This window comes from Aythya ferina (assembly GCF_964211825.1).
Source record: "Aythya ferina genome assembly, chromosome: Z".
NCBI lineage: Eukaryota > Metazoa > Chordata > Aves > Anseriformes > Anatidae > Aythya > Aythya ferina.
The window spans coordinates 48,663,592-48,678,368 of record NC_140299.1 but is presented as its reverse complement, the minus strand read 5'-3'; the positions used below and the strand labels follow the sequence as shown (position 1 = coordinate 48,678,368).

The following is a 14,777-nucleotide window of genomic DNA, read 5'->3' as shown; positions in this document are numbered from 1 at the left end:
GTTTCCGCAGAAATCTTTCTGTGCAAATATGCCTACTCACAACATTTCCATTTAACTATGTAGTTTCCTGCATAAGCTGCCACTCAACAGAATACGTGTTAGCATGTCTTCTTCAGAATTTCTTCAATATTCCCAAGAATTTTTCAGGAGTCGACTCCTGAGAAACAGAGCTTGAGAAAGACGATGAACTTGTGGCTAGACTGACTGGATCTGCATCCAAACTCTGTTAAGTTTCTTGTTTTACCACATACTATACGTATGACCCGAGGCAAGCTATACTGCCTCTTTATGCAGCAATTTCTCATCTTGAAAATAGGCATAATACTTCTCTACATCACAGGGTTCTTGCGAACTAAAGTCCTTTAAGAGTAATGAGAAGCTTAAACAGAATGGTAATAATGATTGCAGCTGTTCTTTGCAGGCATCGGATAATGATCCGTCATCTAAACACTTGCAACAGAAGCACCACCGCTAGGGTACAGGGCTGGGACTGGTGGTTTTTGGTGCACGGGGCTGCGGAGGGCAGGTCAGCGGCTGGATGTGGGGGTCTGTTCAAACACCCCTCACGCTGTACCCTGCAGAAGGCAATTTGGACATAAGCACATCTGGTACCTCAGTGGGTGCAAATAAAGACATCTATGGGAAACATGCAAAATCACGAAAAAATGTCTGGAAAACAAAACAAGTTTTCAGTTGGTGCAGTTTTTTAAAGACAAGAAATCTGTATTAAGCGTAAACGTCAGAGGGATTCATACGGGCTGAAAACACAGACTAAAATATACTTTTCAGAGAAATGGTCTCTCCAGTTTCTTTCTCCGAGGCACTGCCCAAGCTCAGCTAACTGGAAACTCCTCAGCCCTGCCACCTTTCCAGTTTTATCCTGAAGCAGGCAGGCTGCGCCAGGGGAGCACAAGCAGCACATGGGCGAGACGGAGGAGGAGGAGGGCGGCCTCTCGGTGTGGGGACCGTGAACACGGCGGAGCCGAGGCGTCAACGTGCCATGTTTCGTATGTGAAAAACACTCCACGCGTGCCACTCGCAGCACGTTTCGGAGGACAGCCCACGGTCTGAGCGACCTGAGGCCTCCACCCGCGGCCGGGCTCCGCCGCGGGGCCGCCCCCCGGCACCAGAGGGCGCTGCGGCGGCGGCGGCTCGGCGGCACCGGGCGGCACCGGGCGGCGGCGGCGGCGGCGGAGGAGGAGCGGGCGGTGCGCGGGGAGGGCTGAGGGGCAGCCGCCGCCGCCGCCCGGCCTCCTTTGTCCCCTCCCCTGCCGCCGGGCCCAGCCCAACCCAGCCCAGCCCAGCCCAGCCCAGCCCAGCCCGGCGCGGTGCGGTGCGGAGCGGTGCGGGCCGCCGCGGGGATCCGCTCCCCTCGCCGCCGCCGCCGAGGTCGCCATCTTCACCTCCGCCCCGGCCGGGCTCGCCGGCAGCCCGCGAGGGGCCCCGCGCCGCGCCGCGCCCGCCCCGCTGCATGTGACCGCGCCGGCCTCCCCCGCCGACAGCGCCCGCAGCCTCCTCCGGAGGGCGGCGGGGACGGGGCGCGGCGGGCGGGCGGGCAGACAAAGGAGCGGAGCCCGGCGGAGCCCAGCGGAGCCCGGCGGTGAGTGGCGGGGTCGGTGCCGGTGCCGCTGCCGGTGCCGCCCAGCCCCGGGGGCGCTGTCAGGTGCGGGGCTGGCCGCGGGCGGCTTCCTCGGCAGGCCGTGAGCTCTGCTCCCTCGCTTGCTCATTCAGGAGGGGCCCTCCCCCCCCCCCCTTTTTTTTTTTTCATATATATATTTATTTATTTATTTATTTATTTATTTTCGCCGCGGAAAGTTGAGGTTTGCAGCGCCGCGCACCTGGCGGGGGCTGCGCGGCCACCGGCCTGACCTCGTCCTCAAGGACAGCACCGGCACGGAGCGGGCTGGGGCTGGGGCTGGGGCTGGGGCTGGGGCTGGGGCAGGCACGGTGCTCGTGGGTACGGCTTGGGCAGGCGTAGTGAAACAGCTGGATTGCTCTCGTAATGATTTTTTATTTCTTTTTTGAAGGTTGGAAGGGGTTTGCTGTAGATAACGTGCTGCAGGCTGGGGTTTCGGCAAATTGTTCCCAGCGTTAGTGATCGAAGTAGCAGCTCACAGCAGCAGTGAAATCTTGCTCTGCCTATAAATTCCAGCATGCACACAAATCCTTGTGCCATTACATACTTCATTCCTCTCTTTGATTTGATTTTGCCCATCAGCTTAGGTGAGAGACTAGAATCTGGATACTGTTGTCTGAATACCTAAAATTACCTAAAATACCTAAAATCTCGCTAATATTTCCTATCTGATTTCCACTCTGAGGAAAGGGTGTTCTCCCTTCTGCAGGAGATCAATTATTCTGCATTCAATAAACTTCCTGGTGAAGTTCCTGCGTATTTAGACCAAAGATGTATAGACTGGGAATCAAAAAACTGTAATATACAGTCTATGACATATTATATATATATATGTAATATACAGTCTATAACATATTTGTAATCCATTGGAACAGAAGGTGAAGAGCACTGAACCTGTTGGCAGGTGTAATTTTCCAGAAATGTTGCAGCTGTACCACGCATGATCTTTGATATAAAACGTGTTTCACTAACAGCATATAGACAATTTACTTACACTGCCATATAACCACACAAAACAAATTACTTTGAAGCTTGTTGGTAATTCTGACCTGATAAGCACGTCAGCATCTTTGTGGCGGCTTGCAGTATGGCCATTTGGGGGAATGCTTGCGGACATGGTGTCAAGCCACACAGTGACAAGAGAAAAGGCAGTTAAAAATGTTTTGCACATCCTGTCATGGCTTCTGATGTATGAAAAATACATATAGTTGCTCTAGAAACAGGAAGGGTAGAAAAGAAATTTGGTTTGTCTTCAAAGTGACTTTCTGATTATTTATGTATTTATTTTTACTGTGACTTTTTTTCCTAGGTATCAGAGCACTCATTGCAATGATCGAAACATTAGTCCTAGGGTAGTGTCAAGAAATCGAACCGTGTCCCACGGAAGCATTGCAGTAAGCAAGATGTATTAGATGTTCACACTTCACGTTCTTCCCCCAACAAGAAGCATAATCAACACTGTTCTACATTTCTAGAAGGAGTAATGGCTTGTGGTGGTGAAATGACATTAATCAGCAGTTGCTGCTATAATTCATTGTCCACAGGGGAGGAGTTAGTCCAGCACCTGGTAACTTGAGCAAACCTTTCAGAGCTTGCACAAACCCTTTAGATGTTTGTGCCAGACCTTTTGACCCTCAAAGGTGGGGTGTGAAGGGGTTTCTTCTTTCTCTCTCCAGTAGGATTTCTTGCTAGTGTTACAATTATACAAATACTCTATTATACAAACACAAATGACTTTCTTCACGCTACTGACATATGAATTACCAGTAGAACATTTCATTATGTGGTTTATGATTGAGGTGGCAGTTTCCTGGATTTCAGGATTTTTTTTCAAACTTATGGTAGTGTTGAGAAACTTGCTTTGTTTAATATGATTCATAGACCAACCTTTAGGCACGAAGCATAATGCTGAATTAAGTTACTCAATAATGTAAAAAATTCTGAAGTACTTCCTGAAAGCACTTTTCTTTCAGGTCTTTCTGTTTGGTTTTTGTTTCGTTTTTGTTTTTTGTTTTTGTGAACTGAGCTTGTTGTCATGTGGCAAAATGCATACAAGCCTAGCAAAATACATTGCTAAGAAAATCTCTTGCCAGTCTGTTTTGCAAGTACTGTAATGACTCCTGTTTGTTCTGGTTTGTGTGCAGGCATCACTGGGTTCTGGTCAGTACCGCTGAGCACTTGAGTAGAATTCAAATAGGCCTAACTTCACTTATTTTTGAGTCGTCCCATGACTGTTCAGTTTTCAGCCACTTAGTTGCAACTCTCAGTTACACTTGACAGCCCCAATCTAGGCATCCAGTAGCAGAGTCTCCTGAAATACACTGCTGCAGCGTGTGTTTTTAGTAGATATGGTTCTGCCTGGTAGTAGGGACTGTCACGTCACATAAACATGCACCTGAATGACCCAGTTATCTCTGGTGACCTCCCTAGCTCTGGATATCTTTTCTCACTGTATGCTTCTCTGTAAACTCAGATATGAGGAAAGGGGGGATGAATAATATGGCCCTTCTTACAACCTTGCTTGTTGTCACTTCATGGAAGCACATTTGCTACTAACTGCCCTGCATGTTTAGTATTAGTCCCATGTCTCCTACTATTAATATTTGCCTGTTAGCAAATAACAGAGTTTTAAAAGAACTGGATGTTGTGAAAATGCTAGTCACCGTTTTCATACCCCAAGTACAAATAAATGATTTCTTGAATATGTTGAAGGATTGTAGAGAATTTGATGCTGTTTACTCCATATATAAAGTTAGGACATACATGCCTGTTGTCTAATCCGATTTTATCAATTCTTAAAGCAGGGCTAACATTAATTTATTATTTTTTTTAAGTATTAGAGTTCTCTTGCTTTTTTTCCTGTTAGCTTCTATCATACATCTAAAGTAAGTGTACATGATGATGACTGCACAGCTAAATGATGTTTCTTTTTCAAGAACAAACTTACAAATAGCCTAGATTGAGATATGTTTGAAAAGCAGGGACATAGTGTTCCTTTCTGTAGCTGAATTGGGGGTTGGAATGGGGGTGAAAGGAAGAATGTTTCTGTAAAGCATGCTGGATGGGTTGGATTCCTTTTTGTTTGGGAAAGAAAAAAATCAGTAAATCTCAAGAGGCTTTTGAGTCACTTCAAGATTTCAGGGTGTTTTGAAGCAAGTCGGGCTTACATGATTAGTATCTCTTGTTCTATTGCATGGCTACTGATGATGTCAAGGAATACTGAATTCACACAAGCTACCTGAAACAAGTGCAAGTGGGTGAGAGAATAATCAAACAGCTGCACTGACTGCGTTGAAGTAGGGGCTGCACTTAATGGGCAGGATGAAGAGGAGATTAGCAATGAGAGCGCTGACTGTTTTCAACAAAAAGAATGCAAAAAAGTTGGGCGGGTGGTTCGGGAAAGTGCCCTGTACAAGGGCCTGCTCTCAGCGCCTGCTGCATAGCTAGGTAGCAGTGCTTCAGGACCCCTCCAGACTCTTTCTACCTCTCTGTGTTGTGTGCAGGTGTAATTTAATCCAGCACATCAGCTTCTTAGTCCAGTGATTGCCATTGTCCCGAAAGGAACAGAAGTTTCTCTCAATACCTTCTCCAATCCAATCGGAACAGAAGTTTTCTTGCCTGTAACAAAAGCACGGTTATGTGAGCGGTCTTCCACCTTCCTTGTCAGTATTTTATTAACAGACGGGTTTAGAGTGGAAGGTGTAAGGAGGAAGGCATAAGGTGTCAGTGTTATCATCAGCAGATCTTGCAAGCTTCCTGGGAGGATGAATATATGATGTTAACTTCCTGCTCTGATTTATTTAACTTTCTGTCCGATCAGTTCAGTAGTATTCGTCATGAAATGCAGAAGGGAGAACAGATACCTCCTCTGTGCACATTCAGCAGCACACTGCGGTGATACATGGAGGAAAGCAAGCTGCTGACAACTGTGCTCCCTGGAAAACGAGGAACTGCTCTTCGTCTTGCTTGAAAATTATGGTTTTCAACACAGAGCTTAAATGGATATCCCTGGGTTGTGTTCAATGAATCGCTTGCTTGTTTGGTGGTAAAGGTATGGATCATAGTATAGGCCACTATCTAGTACTGCCAAAGGTCTAACCTATTGCAGTTACCTGAGGCTGTGATTTAACACTGTGGCTACTAGAAAACTGCCAGTTTCTTTGCTGGACAGAATTTGCATCCTCTCCCCACCATATATAATTGTTACAGCTCCACCACGGGCTATTGTAAGACTGGTTTGCACTATATAAAACATTGTCTACATTGCCTCTTCCTGGGAGGAGAGGATGTACTAGAGGAGAGAAAAAGTGATTCGTTTTCAGGATAATAGAGGAGAAATTTTCATATAAACAGATGAGGGTTCCCAATGCCAGGAGGAGATCACACACAGTGATGACAGGTCTGATCCAATAGCTTTTCACATCACAACAGAGTACTGTATTTATGGTTGTGCTTTAGGCAAGCAGGAATAAAATACTGTAACTATCTCTAACCAGTTAAGCTAAAACAGAGAGCTGTTTGTTTCATGGGTATATAAATCACAATATAATGGCAAAACAATGCATGAACCAAGTAACTGGTTACAGACTGCATCATTGTTTGTTGAGTATTTTGGTGTCTCATGCTTTGTTACAAATTACTGGACAGTTCTTTTTTTTGACTGTACATGCCTTGAACTTTATCAGTTACCGCATGCAGTTCAGATGCGTTTTCTCAAGAAAACTTTCTTTCCACAGGATAGAAAGTACATTATCACCAAAGCATTTCCAGTCAAGATTTCAGTTGTCCCCATAAGAAAAATGTGTCTTTTTGAATGAATTTGGAAATTTCTATATTATACTTAGTACATTTTCTGTCTAAATCATAGCCTTATTTTTGTATGGATATATATGTATATATTTTTTTCCCTCACCTTTTGTAAAATGATACCTGTCTTCTTTCTTGTAGTCAGCAACAGACTTTGGAGACTGTTTCTGTACAAGACTTAAACAGGACATTCATAAATTACAACCCAATTTCTCATGAAATTGGTAATACTACTAAACATTGAATTATTACTACATGCAGAAAGCTCTTTGTTACTTTTATTGGCTGCTTTATCTTGTGGCTCATGTTCAGTAATTCTTGTGCTGACTGATAACATGTCTTTTAATTGGCCCCACGTGATGCAGCTATTCTCATCAAACCCCAACTGCTAAAGGAACTCCACCTACTCCTTTAAAGCTTCCTGAGAACAAATTTTCACTTGAGCTCAATTACCTGTTTCCCCTCTTAACCCTTCAAGTGAATGGTGTCTTGCCCTGATCTTCCATACTGAAGTCCTTTTTGAATATGATGTGTTTTGTAAGGTTTGTTCTTCCTTAAGATAATCAAAATAAAAATTAATGTAAAAAATAAAATAGTTTGAAGTTAAGAGCGGTCTTGTTTACCTGAACTGTATAAACAGTTTTTGAGATCTGAGAGAAATACTTTTCTGTAGTCCAGAGTATGTGTAGTAGTTCAGAAACAGGAGCTTAGCAGATTTTCATTTGGTGGTGATGTATCCAAGTCAGTCTACTTAGAAAAAAGCAGATAAACTGTTTTAAGTAACCTCTATTTTTTATGGGATGGGGCTGGTGGAGTGGTCTTCAAATAGTTGGTTTAGTTTTGGTATTTCATGTGTGTATTGCTTGTTAGTTGTTTTTTCTTTTTATTGTCCTCACGTACAGGGTGCATTTTAAAAAACTTTTTTTTTTTTCTTTCCCATTTTGTAAAAGCCAGATACTGCCAATTTGTGAAAAAGTGTTATTGGCACTACTCGTTGTAGGTGGGAGGAAATCATTTATGGAGCTAATGAAAGACTACCTAAATCAGTAACTCTGCTACATTCTCTTTTTTTCTTTTTCTTTTCTGTTTTTTCCTCTGATGTTGTCCTATCAAAAAAATCATCTTAGACAAATATTTAAGTGTTCTGCTTTCACTCGGTTTTCACAGGGAGTATGCCACTGGTATTGGTGTGGCTGGTAGAGCCAGGGCTTGCTGCATAGTCAAGTCTTTTTATTTCAGTGTTGAAATAGCGACTTTGAAGGATAAATCTAGGTGTGTTCAGCTCTGTTATTTGACTCTGCTGTAACCTGTTTACTGCTAAGCTGTCTTGTAATGGGTAAGTGAAGCTTTGTGATGCCCTCGAAGAATGCTAGTGGGACTTAAGGCTGTATTGAGGCAAATTCAAAGGGGCTGTATGTCAGTGTAGGCTCTATTGTGAAACACATAATCGACTCTAACACGCTGTTTTTTCCCTCGTGGACCATCCCCCTGGTTGCACCACTGCCAAGCTTGTTATGTGGGCTCTAAAGAAAAGCGTGTAAATCCTTGCTCTGGAGCCTCTTCTTCACCCGTGCATGGTTATTAAGCGTTTCTTCCACTTACTGCAGCCCTTTCCAGGGCAGTCAATAGGAGTGGTGAGAGACTCCTTTCAGTTTTGAGTGTTTCAAGTAAAGCCCTGGCTATCATGAACTTGGTGGTGAAAATCTCATTGAGATCCTAAATCCATTACAACTGTGCCTGAAGAAAGTCCACTACAGTGTTACAAGAACACATTTGCAAGCGTAGTATTTGTCATTACCTGGGAGTCAGAGTTACAGTCTTGTCCCTTGAATCTCTTCATGAGACTCATAATTGCTTTACTTGTATTCCAATGTGCTTTACAAACCAAAGCATGAGGCACTGTCATAGCACATGCAGGAGAATCTAGGTACTGAAAGTTGTGGTGGATTTGTTTGTTGAACCTACTTTTTGGTTGGGGCACAACGAACCAGCAGTTGTCTTTCCTTCCAGTCCTGTGCATTCTGTGTTTTCAGGATATGTGTGTGTATCGATAGTGAGATGAGGCTTGTTTCTTAAGGTGATTTTTTTTTTAACTTCTGATAAAAGTTAAAAGTAGACTGGGTAAAGCAATCCAATTTCTGGGAAACTCAAAACATGCTATTGTAAAAGTAAATGTGCATTTTAGTGAAATACTATATAAATTAAGAATTCCTTTAAAGAAAACACAACTCTATGAAAATAAAACTCATTGCACTGAAAGCAACACTTGTGCAGATGACTATTCAAATGCTAAAAACAGATAATGGGTGATTCCAAATTACGCTTTTTTATGCTGTGGGTCTGCTATTTCTTTCTTTCTTTTTTTTTTTTTTTTTTTTTTTTTTCTAATCCTTAAACTCAGTTCCCTTTCTTTCAGGGACTGAAAGCATAATGTGAAGGCTTTGTTGGTTTAATATCTACTGGTTGAGGTCATATTAAGATATCTTTGTTAGTGTTCCGCTCTAAAGAGAGCTTTATCAAACTGTGGCTTATTGTTTTTCTAAATGTAACTTAATTTGTATTTGCGTCTATTCAAAGCTGATGAGACCATTTCAAACAGTTCATTACGCAGAAATCCCAGACAGAAAATTTTACAAATCACCATGGTAATGTGTGTGTGTGGAGGGGAGTATGGGGGGTGTAAAGGCAGAGCCTGCGTTTAATATTGTATATGCTCAGTGCTGCAAGCATTGCTTGTTCTTTGATGTATACATGTTCTTTGCTTAATTAAAAATTAGACTGTGAGTAACATTGGCTGCAGCGTTTTATCAGACTTCTTTGTGATACTGAAACAATTGGATAATGTGGCTAGTGATTGAATCTTCTTTCTGTTCAGAAAATGACAGAATCATGTAAACTTGGCAAAGAAACTTCAAAATTTCTTTTCCGTCCTCTCCAAGAACTTAGGGAGAGGCTTAAAAGTCAGCATTTTACAGCTAGAGCTACATTCAAAGCACTCTTAGTACAGGTAGCTCGTGTCTTGGTGATTTCTGTTAAGTCATTGATAGTGTCTTAGGTTTTCCTTTTTAGCTAGGCCTGTCTGGATGCTTTTGTACCTGCAGTTGTTGCCTTAGACACAGCAGCAATTTTGAAGTGCAGTCACTGCTAGTCTTAATTACAAAAGGGAATATTCTTGAGAGGATCTGCATCTGCTCTGGAGCGCTGAAACTGGTTTGGTTAAAAACAATGAGGATCCTTGTAGACTATTTTCTTAATAATATAGTCAGTCAATGCTGACTACAGATTAACATATAAATTAATGGGAATTTATAGGGAGACTGACTCTTGTGTATTTTTTTGTTGGAGAATAGGAAAAGTTTCACCTGACATTTCTTGGTTATTTACTACTGTAGTCTGAGTAAGATGGAAAACTGAGAGACTGGGATGGAGGATAATTTTCTTTCCCCGTATTTCAGTGAATTTCCAGTAACTTTATTAGTTAAAAAATATATATATATTTGAAAATATTGAGAGTCAAGGAAGCACTGGCGCTGTTCAAACTGCAGCCCAAGCTCTGTTGACTTGTGTATCCGATGGCCTGTGAGAATGGAGTTTTTCTCTCTCCCCGTGCACAGAGGAATTATCGTGCAAAAGCACCGACACGGAGTGCAGAGTTGAAATGCTCTCTCTGTATCAGTTAAAATGAGACGGGTAAGGCTCATGAGAGCTGCCTGTGCCCAGGATAATTAGTCTGACATGACACGAATGCAGCCAAGCTGTCCTGACGTTATGCAGTCAGCTGTAGAGCCCATTCATCGTGTGTATTCAGGTCACTCACTGCATTTTGCTTTTACAACGATATTTGTTTGCTGTATGCAGTCTGTCACAGTTATAATGGTTTCACTGAGGTGTTTTTTTCCTGACATGCCAGGCTTCCTGTTAATAGGGTAAGTGTGGGAAGTGAAGGCTTTGAAAGTCTTTGCCTTTATGAAAACAAGTTGCAGACTCTGAAGGCTGTGTTTTGTGAAGGCTGAAATCATTTGTGTGGGTAGTGGAGCTATTCGGATAGCTAGTGACTTGTTAGGCCCTTTCTTTGCTCACTGGGGGAGATGTTCAGTTTCCAGCGGCTGGATTATTTCTGTCTCCAGGTCTTTAAAAGACAGCACTTTGGGATGGATTGGACTTGAAACACCAGTCTGCTGGGTTTTGTTTGCATTCTGTTGGTTACCTCAGCCCTTCTACTCCTGTTACGTACAGGATTTGTATTAGCACTGCAGTTGATTGTCATCTGTGTGATTTAAAATAGGCAGTCAAGGTATTATACGTAGTACGTTTTGAAGCAAAAATTTGACTAAATTACACTCTCTTTGTCTCATGAATCAGTTAAGCTATTCACATCAGGCTCTCAGATTCTAGGTTGGCAGGTATGAAAGCACACTGGTACGCTTCTCAGCAGCAGGCAGTAAATGCACCTTCCTCCCACCAAAACCCTGACAGCGTCAGCCTCTTCCAGCCATTTCCTCACAAAAAAGGAAAGCCCTTACTGTTAGTGAAAGAGATCTCTGTGAGGTTTAGGTTTGTGTGGTTGTGAAAATAATTTGAGAAAGAAGTATTAGCCCACAGTTTACTTATTCCTTCTCTTTATGAAAGGCTTAGCCACTCAGACATTGAAATACAAACATAGGTTCTCCATGCTAAAAGTGCAGGATGTCTAATTGGACTGAAATACAAGATTTCAAGCCCTACATAGCTGCATTTCTGTATTCCTATGTATCTTTCAGTCGTTTCCATGGTGTGTTCATGCAGTGTAGTCCATTAAGCATCCAAGTAAACACACCTGTGTCACTGATGAGCCAAAGAATTTCATTAGACCAGATACAAAACAGGAAAACTTGATGCTGGCACAGATAAACGTGACCTAAAGGTCAACCTTCTAAGTGCCCGACTCCAAGTAGTTTCCAAGAGGATTATTTGCTTTTTTGCCTTTTTCCCTTCCTCTCCTTGGGGGGAGGTTTCTGGAGGCAAGGCATAAATAGTATAAAATATTGAAATGTCTTAATGTTGGTGTCTTCGAAGGATCTTTTGAAAAGGTTTAAACGGGGGAAGAGCTATTCAGAGAAGAATTTAAGTAGACTACAGTTCCAAGTCCTCTCCTAGGCGGTCAGTGAATAGAGATACCTCCCTCCTTTAGAATTATTTACATATTAACTCTGGCTCCAAATTGTCCTCTAAAAGATTTTAGTTTTGAAAGACAATGTCTCTGGTAGCAATAGGAGAAACTAAAACTTGCTTTCTTGATTCTTTGTGCTTCCACTTGTATTTGATCTTACGTCCCATAAGTCTTACAGCCTTTTATTTCTAGCTCTTCACAGTTCTGAACTCATTGGCACTTACTAATTCTATTCACATTCCTTAACGGTTCCATTAAATGAATTGATGAACAGAAGCTTCATAACGAAATAAAATATGATCTTCTGGCTCTCTATCACTTCCTGCGTGCATGTGACTGAGGATATGATGACACTTCCAAATAAGTGTTTGCCATTGACTAGAATGGGAGGATGATTAAAAACCTGTGTGTATATATACTATATATGTGTATAGAGACATGGAAGTATCTCAGATGCAAGATTAATCCCTTATATTTTTCCCAATAGTTTTTAATAGCTTGTAAATAAATAAATAAACAAAAGTCTGTTAACATAATGAAGATAACAAAAACCGACATAAAGTTTAGATTATCATTTTGTTATCAATACGCTGATGAAAGTGCTGAAACTGATTGTTTCTTCAAATGGAAAGGGAAATGCCCTTTGCAGGGCATTTAACTACTCATCTATTGCAAACCCACTGCCTCAATAGTTTAGAAAATATTTTTCCCTAAGATACAAATGCATTTTTTAAACTTGCACTTCATATATATGTAGTGTCTTCATGCAAGTTCTTCATCAAATTTGAACCTATTCTCTGTAATTTGAAAACAACTTGAAAATGTTGCATGGCTCCACTGATCGTTTTCTCTCTGAATTTGATACACGTCGTAATAACAGCTTACTTAAGTCTGTTAATGCTTATGATCCTCTTGTAGCTACCACATCAAAATAGATGTCCGACATCTGGGTTCTCTAAAATCTTGTGAATCTTGCAATATTAGTGATTTCTGGCAACTGGCTAAGCCAGCAGTTTAGCTGTAATTTAGAAATAGAGGAAGCATACTGAATTGTTAGCTCCCGAAACAAGGCTTTAGCCAAGCAGAAAGCTTCAAATTCTTATGTAAATGCTAGCACTTAGACAACTGTTATTTATAACCAGCATTCTTAATGAATGAGTGATGTAGGTAAGTCTGCAATAAGCTGTCCAAACTTTTCGAAGACAGTGGTTACAGCTTGATTAGTAGTATGCCTTGGCAGTGCCTGCAAACAACCATTCTTTCCACTCTGCTGGCAGGTAATCTGTGCCAGTTAATTTAGTAGCATTTCAAGCCAGAAGTCTTCCACTTATAGAAGTGGTTTTGTGAATTAAATTGTCCATTAGGATGTGGGTTTAGTCTACAGGCTTCATTCATCCAGGGCTCTAAATAGCTGTGACACAGCTTTAAACTAGTGGTCCAGATTTTATTTGTAACTGACTTTAAAAGTTGTTCTATGAGGAGCTTTCATTGTTTGTTGATGCTGCTCTTACAGCGTGGTTGTGGGCTTTGAATGTTACAGTTTAGGAAAGTGAAATTCATCTATTTTTCTACCTAGTCTATTCTTTTTTAAAGAGGAGTCAAGAAAGACTTGGCTTAGAATTTGCAAACATAGATATTCTTACATTTAAAATTGTTAGTTATAAACATAGGCTATATAGAAACTCAGTCTACGTGTTTTTAGGATGTTACGTGTGCTGTTAATGGCCAATTAATGTGTGCTCTGTACTAACAATCTCATATAGCATCATGTTGCTGACGCACTGTTATCTCAGTTTTCTCTCAGTAAAACTTACATGATATGAAAACTTACGATATGAATCTTTCTCATGTTTCAGGTTCAGTTGCATTCTGTTTGAGGGAGGAGGTCTATGTTCATCTGAGGTTGAATTAGCTGGTTCTCCTGCCTTTATCTCAACTATTGGCCACACATACTTCAAGTACAAGGTACAACTAATTGTCATTGAAAGTTAGCTACGAGATTTTAAGAATGCATGTTAGCCTTATTAGCTTTCAGGATTTTATTTGCTTCTTTGTTAAAATTGTTGGGCAACCAGTACAATGTCATGTGTTACAGGCTGATTGTTCAGCTGTTTTTTCTTTTTTCTGTCTGAGCAACAGACTATCCTGATGCCATTATTTTCCAAGGGCGTGGAAAAAAAAAAAAATCCACCAAACTCCACATGCAGATACTCTGAATATAGTTTATATGGAGGCAAGTTTTGATCAATTTTATTATTTTTTTTTTTCCAGGGTTCATGTGAACTGTTCAGTGAAAGCACGTATATTACCAACTGCTTAAGTTTTTAATGTTTCAAAGTCAAGGAAACTGCTTAAGTATCATGATAATGAAGCGTCTTCTCTGGGTATCTGCTGCTACGTGGAGAACCACATGCTTTGCTCTCACTAGATGTCTGAACTTAAGGGCATGTTGTTCTCTAGCTCCTCAATACGTCTGCTCTGTGCCCTTTATACACTTGGTCAAATTTACTGTTCCATCAGTTAAAGTTTATTTTTGTCTCCTATTTGTTCTAATGAAGTAACTGAACATGCACAATGTGTAATACCAAAATTGTTCTTTGATTCATTAGCTGAAGAAAGGAGACAAATCTCATTCTTTCCACACAGTTCTCTGTGGCTATTTAATAGTCCAGCATTGCTTTTTCACTAAGGCAGGTATAGCTAATTCCTAATACTAATCCTTTTAGTAATCCACTGCTGTGATTTTTTGTTTTTGATCACCCAAATTCCTATCCTGACAAGAAAGGTGATCAAAGCTTTCTGTCTGTGACATGTAGCACTGTCCAGACAAGTTTCCCCTCTTCCCTGCCTTCCTCCCCTGCATTCTTCTCCTGACTGGCTGTTTGTCTCTCTTTATGTAATCTGTTTTACCTCTGTTCATTTGCCTGAGCTCTTTGTTTCTAATCCGTAAATTTTCCCTGTCTCTTTCTGAAAACTATCGAGTAAGTAAATAAATAAATAAATGTAATTTTACCTTTTGAATCTGACATTCATTGAGCCTGAGAGGAAACAGAAGCCTCAGTTCCTTAGTTTGTGAGCAGTAAAGGATTAAATATGACAAACAAGCCGCCACTGAAAATCAGCTAGCAAATGTCTTGTCATTTAGTGTGGAAGATGTAGCACCAGCAAGCTCAGGTGTGGAAGATA

General features: G+C 41.3%; 1 protein-coding gene across 4 annotated transcripts in view; it reads left to right on the top strand.

Annotated features, from left to right (window-relative positions):
• The first annotated feature begins 1,332 nt into the window (after positions 1-1,332).
• The window catches only part of CDC42SE2 (CDC42 small effector 2), a 79,833-nt gene continuing 66,388 nt past the window's right edge, over positions 1,333-14,777 (top strand). For 2 of the 4 annotated variants that reach the window (XM_084503181.1, XM_084503177.1), the window contains exon 1: positions 1,333-1,600. The gene's annotated coding sequence lies outside the window, so the exon portion shown is untranslated. Of the gene's footprint in view, positions 1,601-2,051; positions 2,224-13,447; positions 13,557-14,777 lie in introns of those variants that run through there. The other 2 variants (XM_084503175.1, XM_084503176.1) reach the window with 2 other exon arrangements.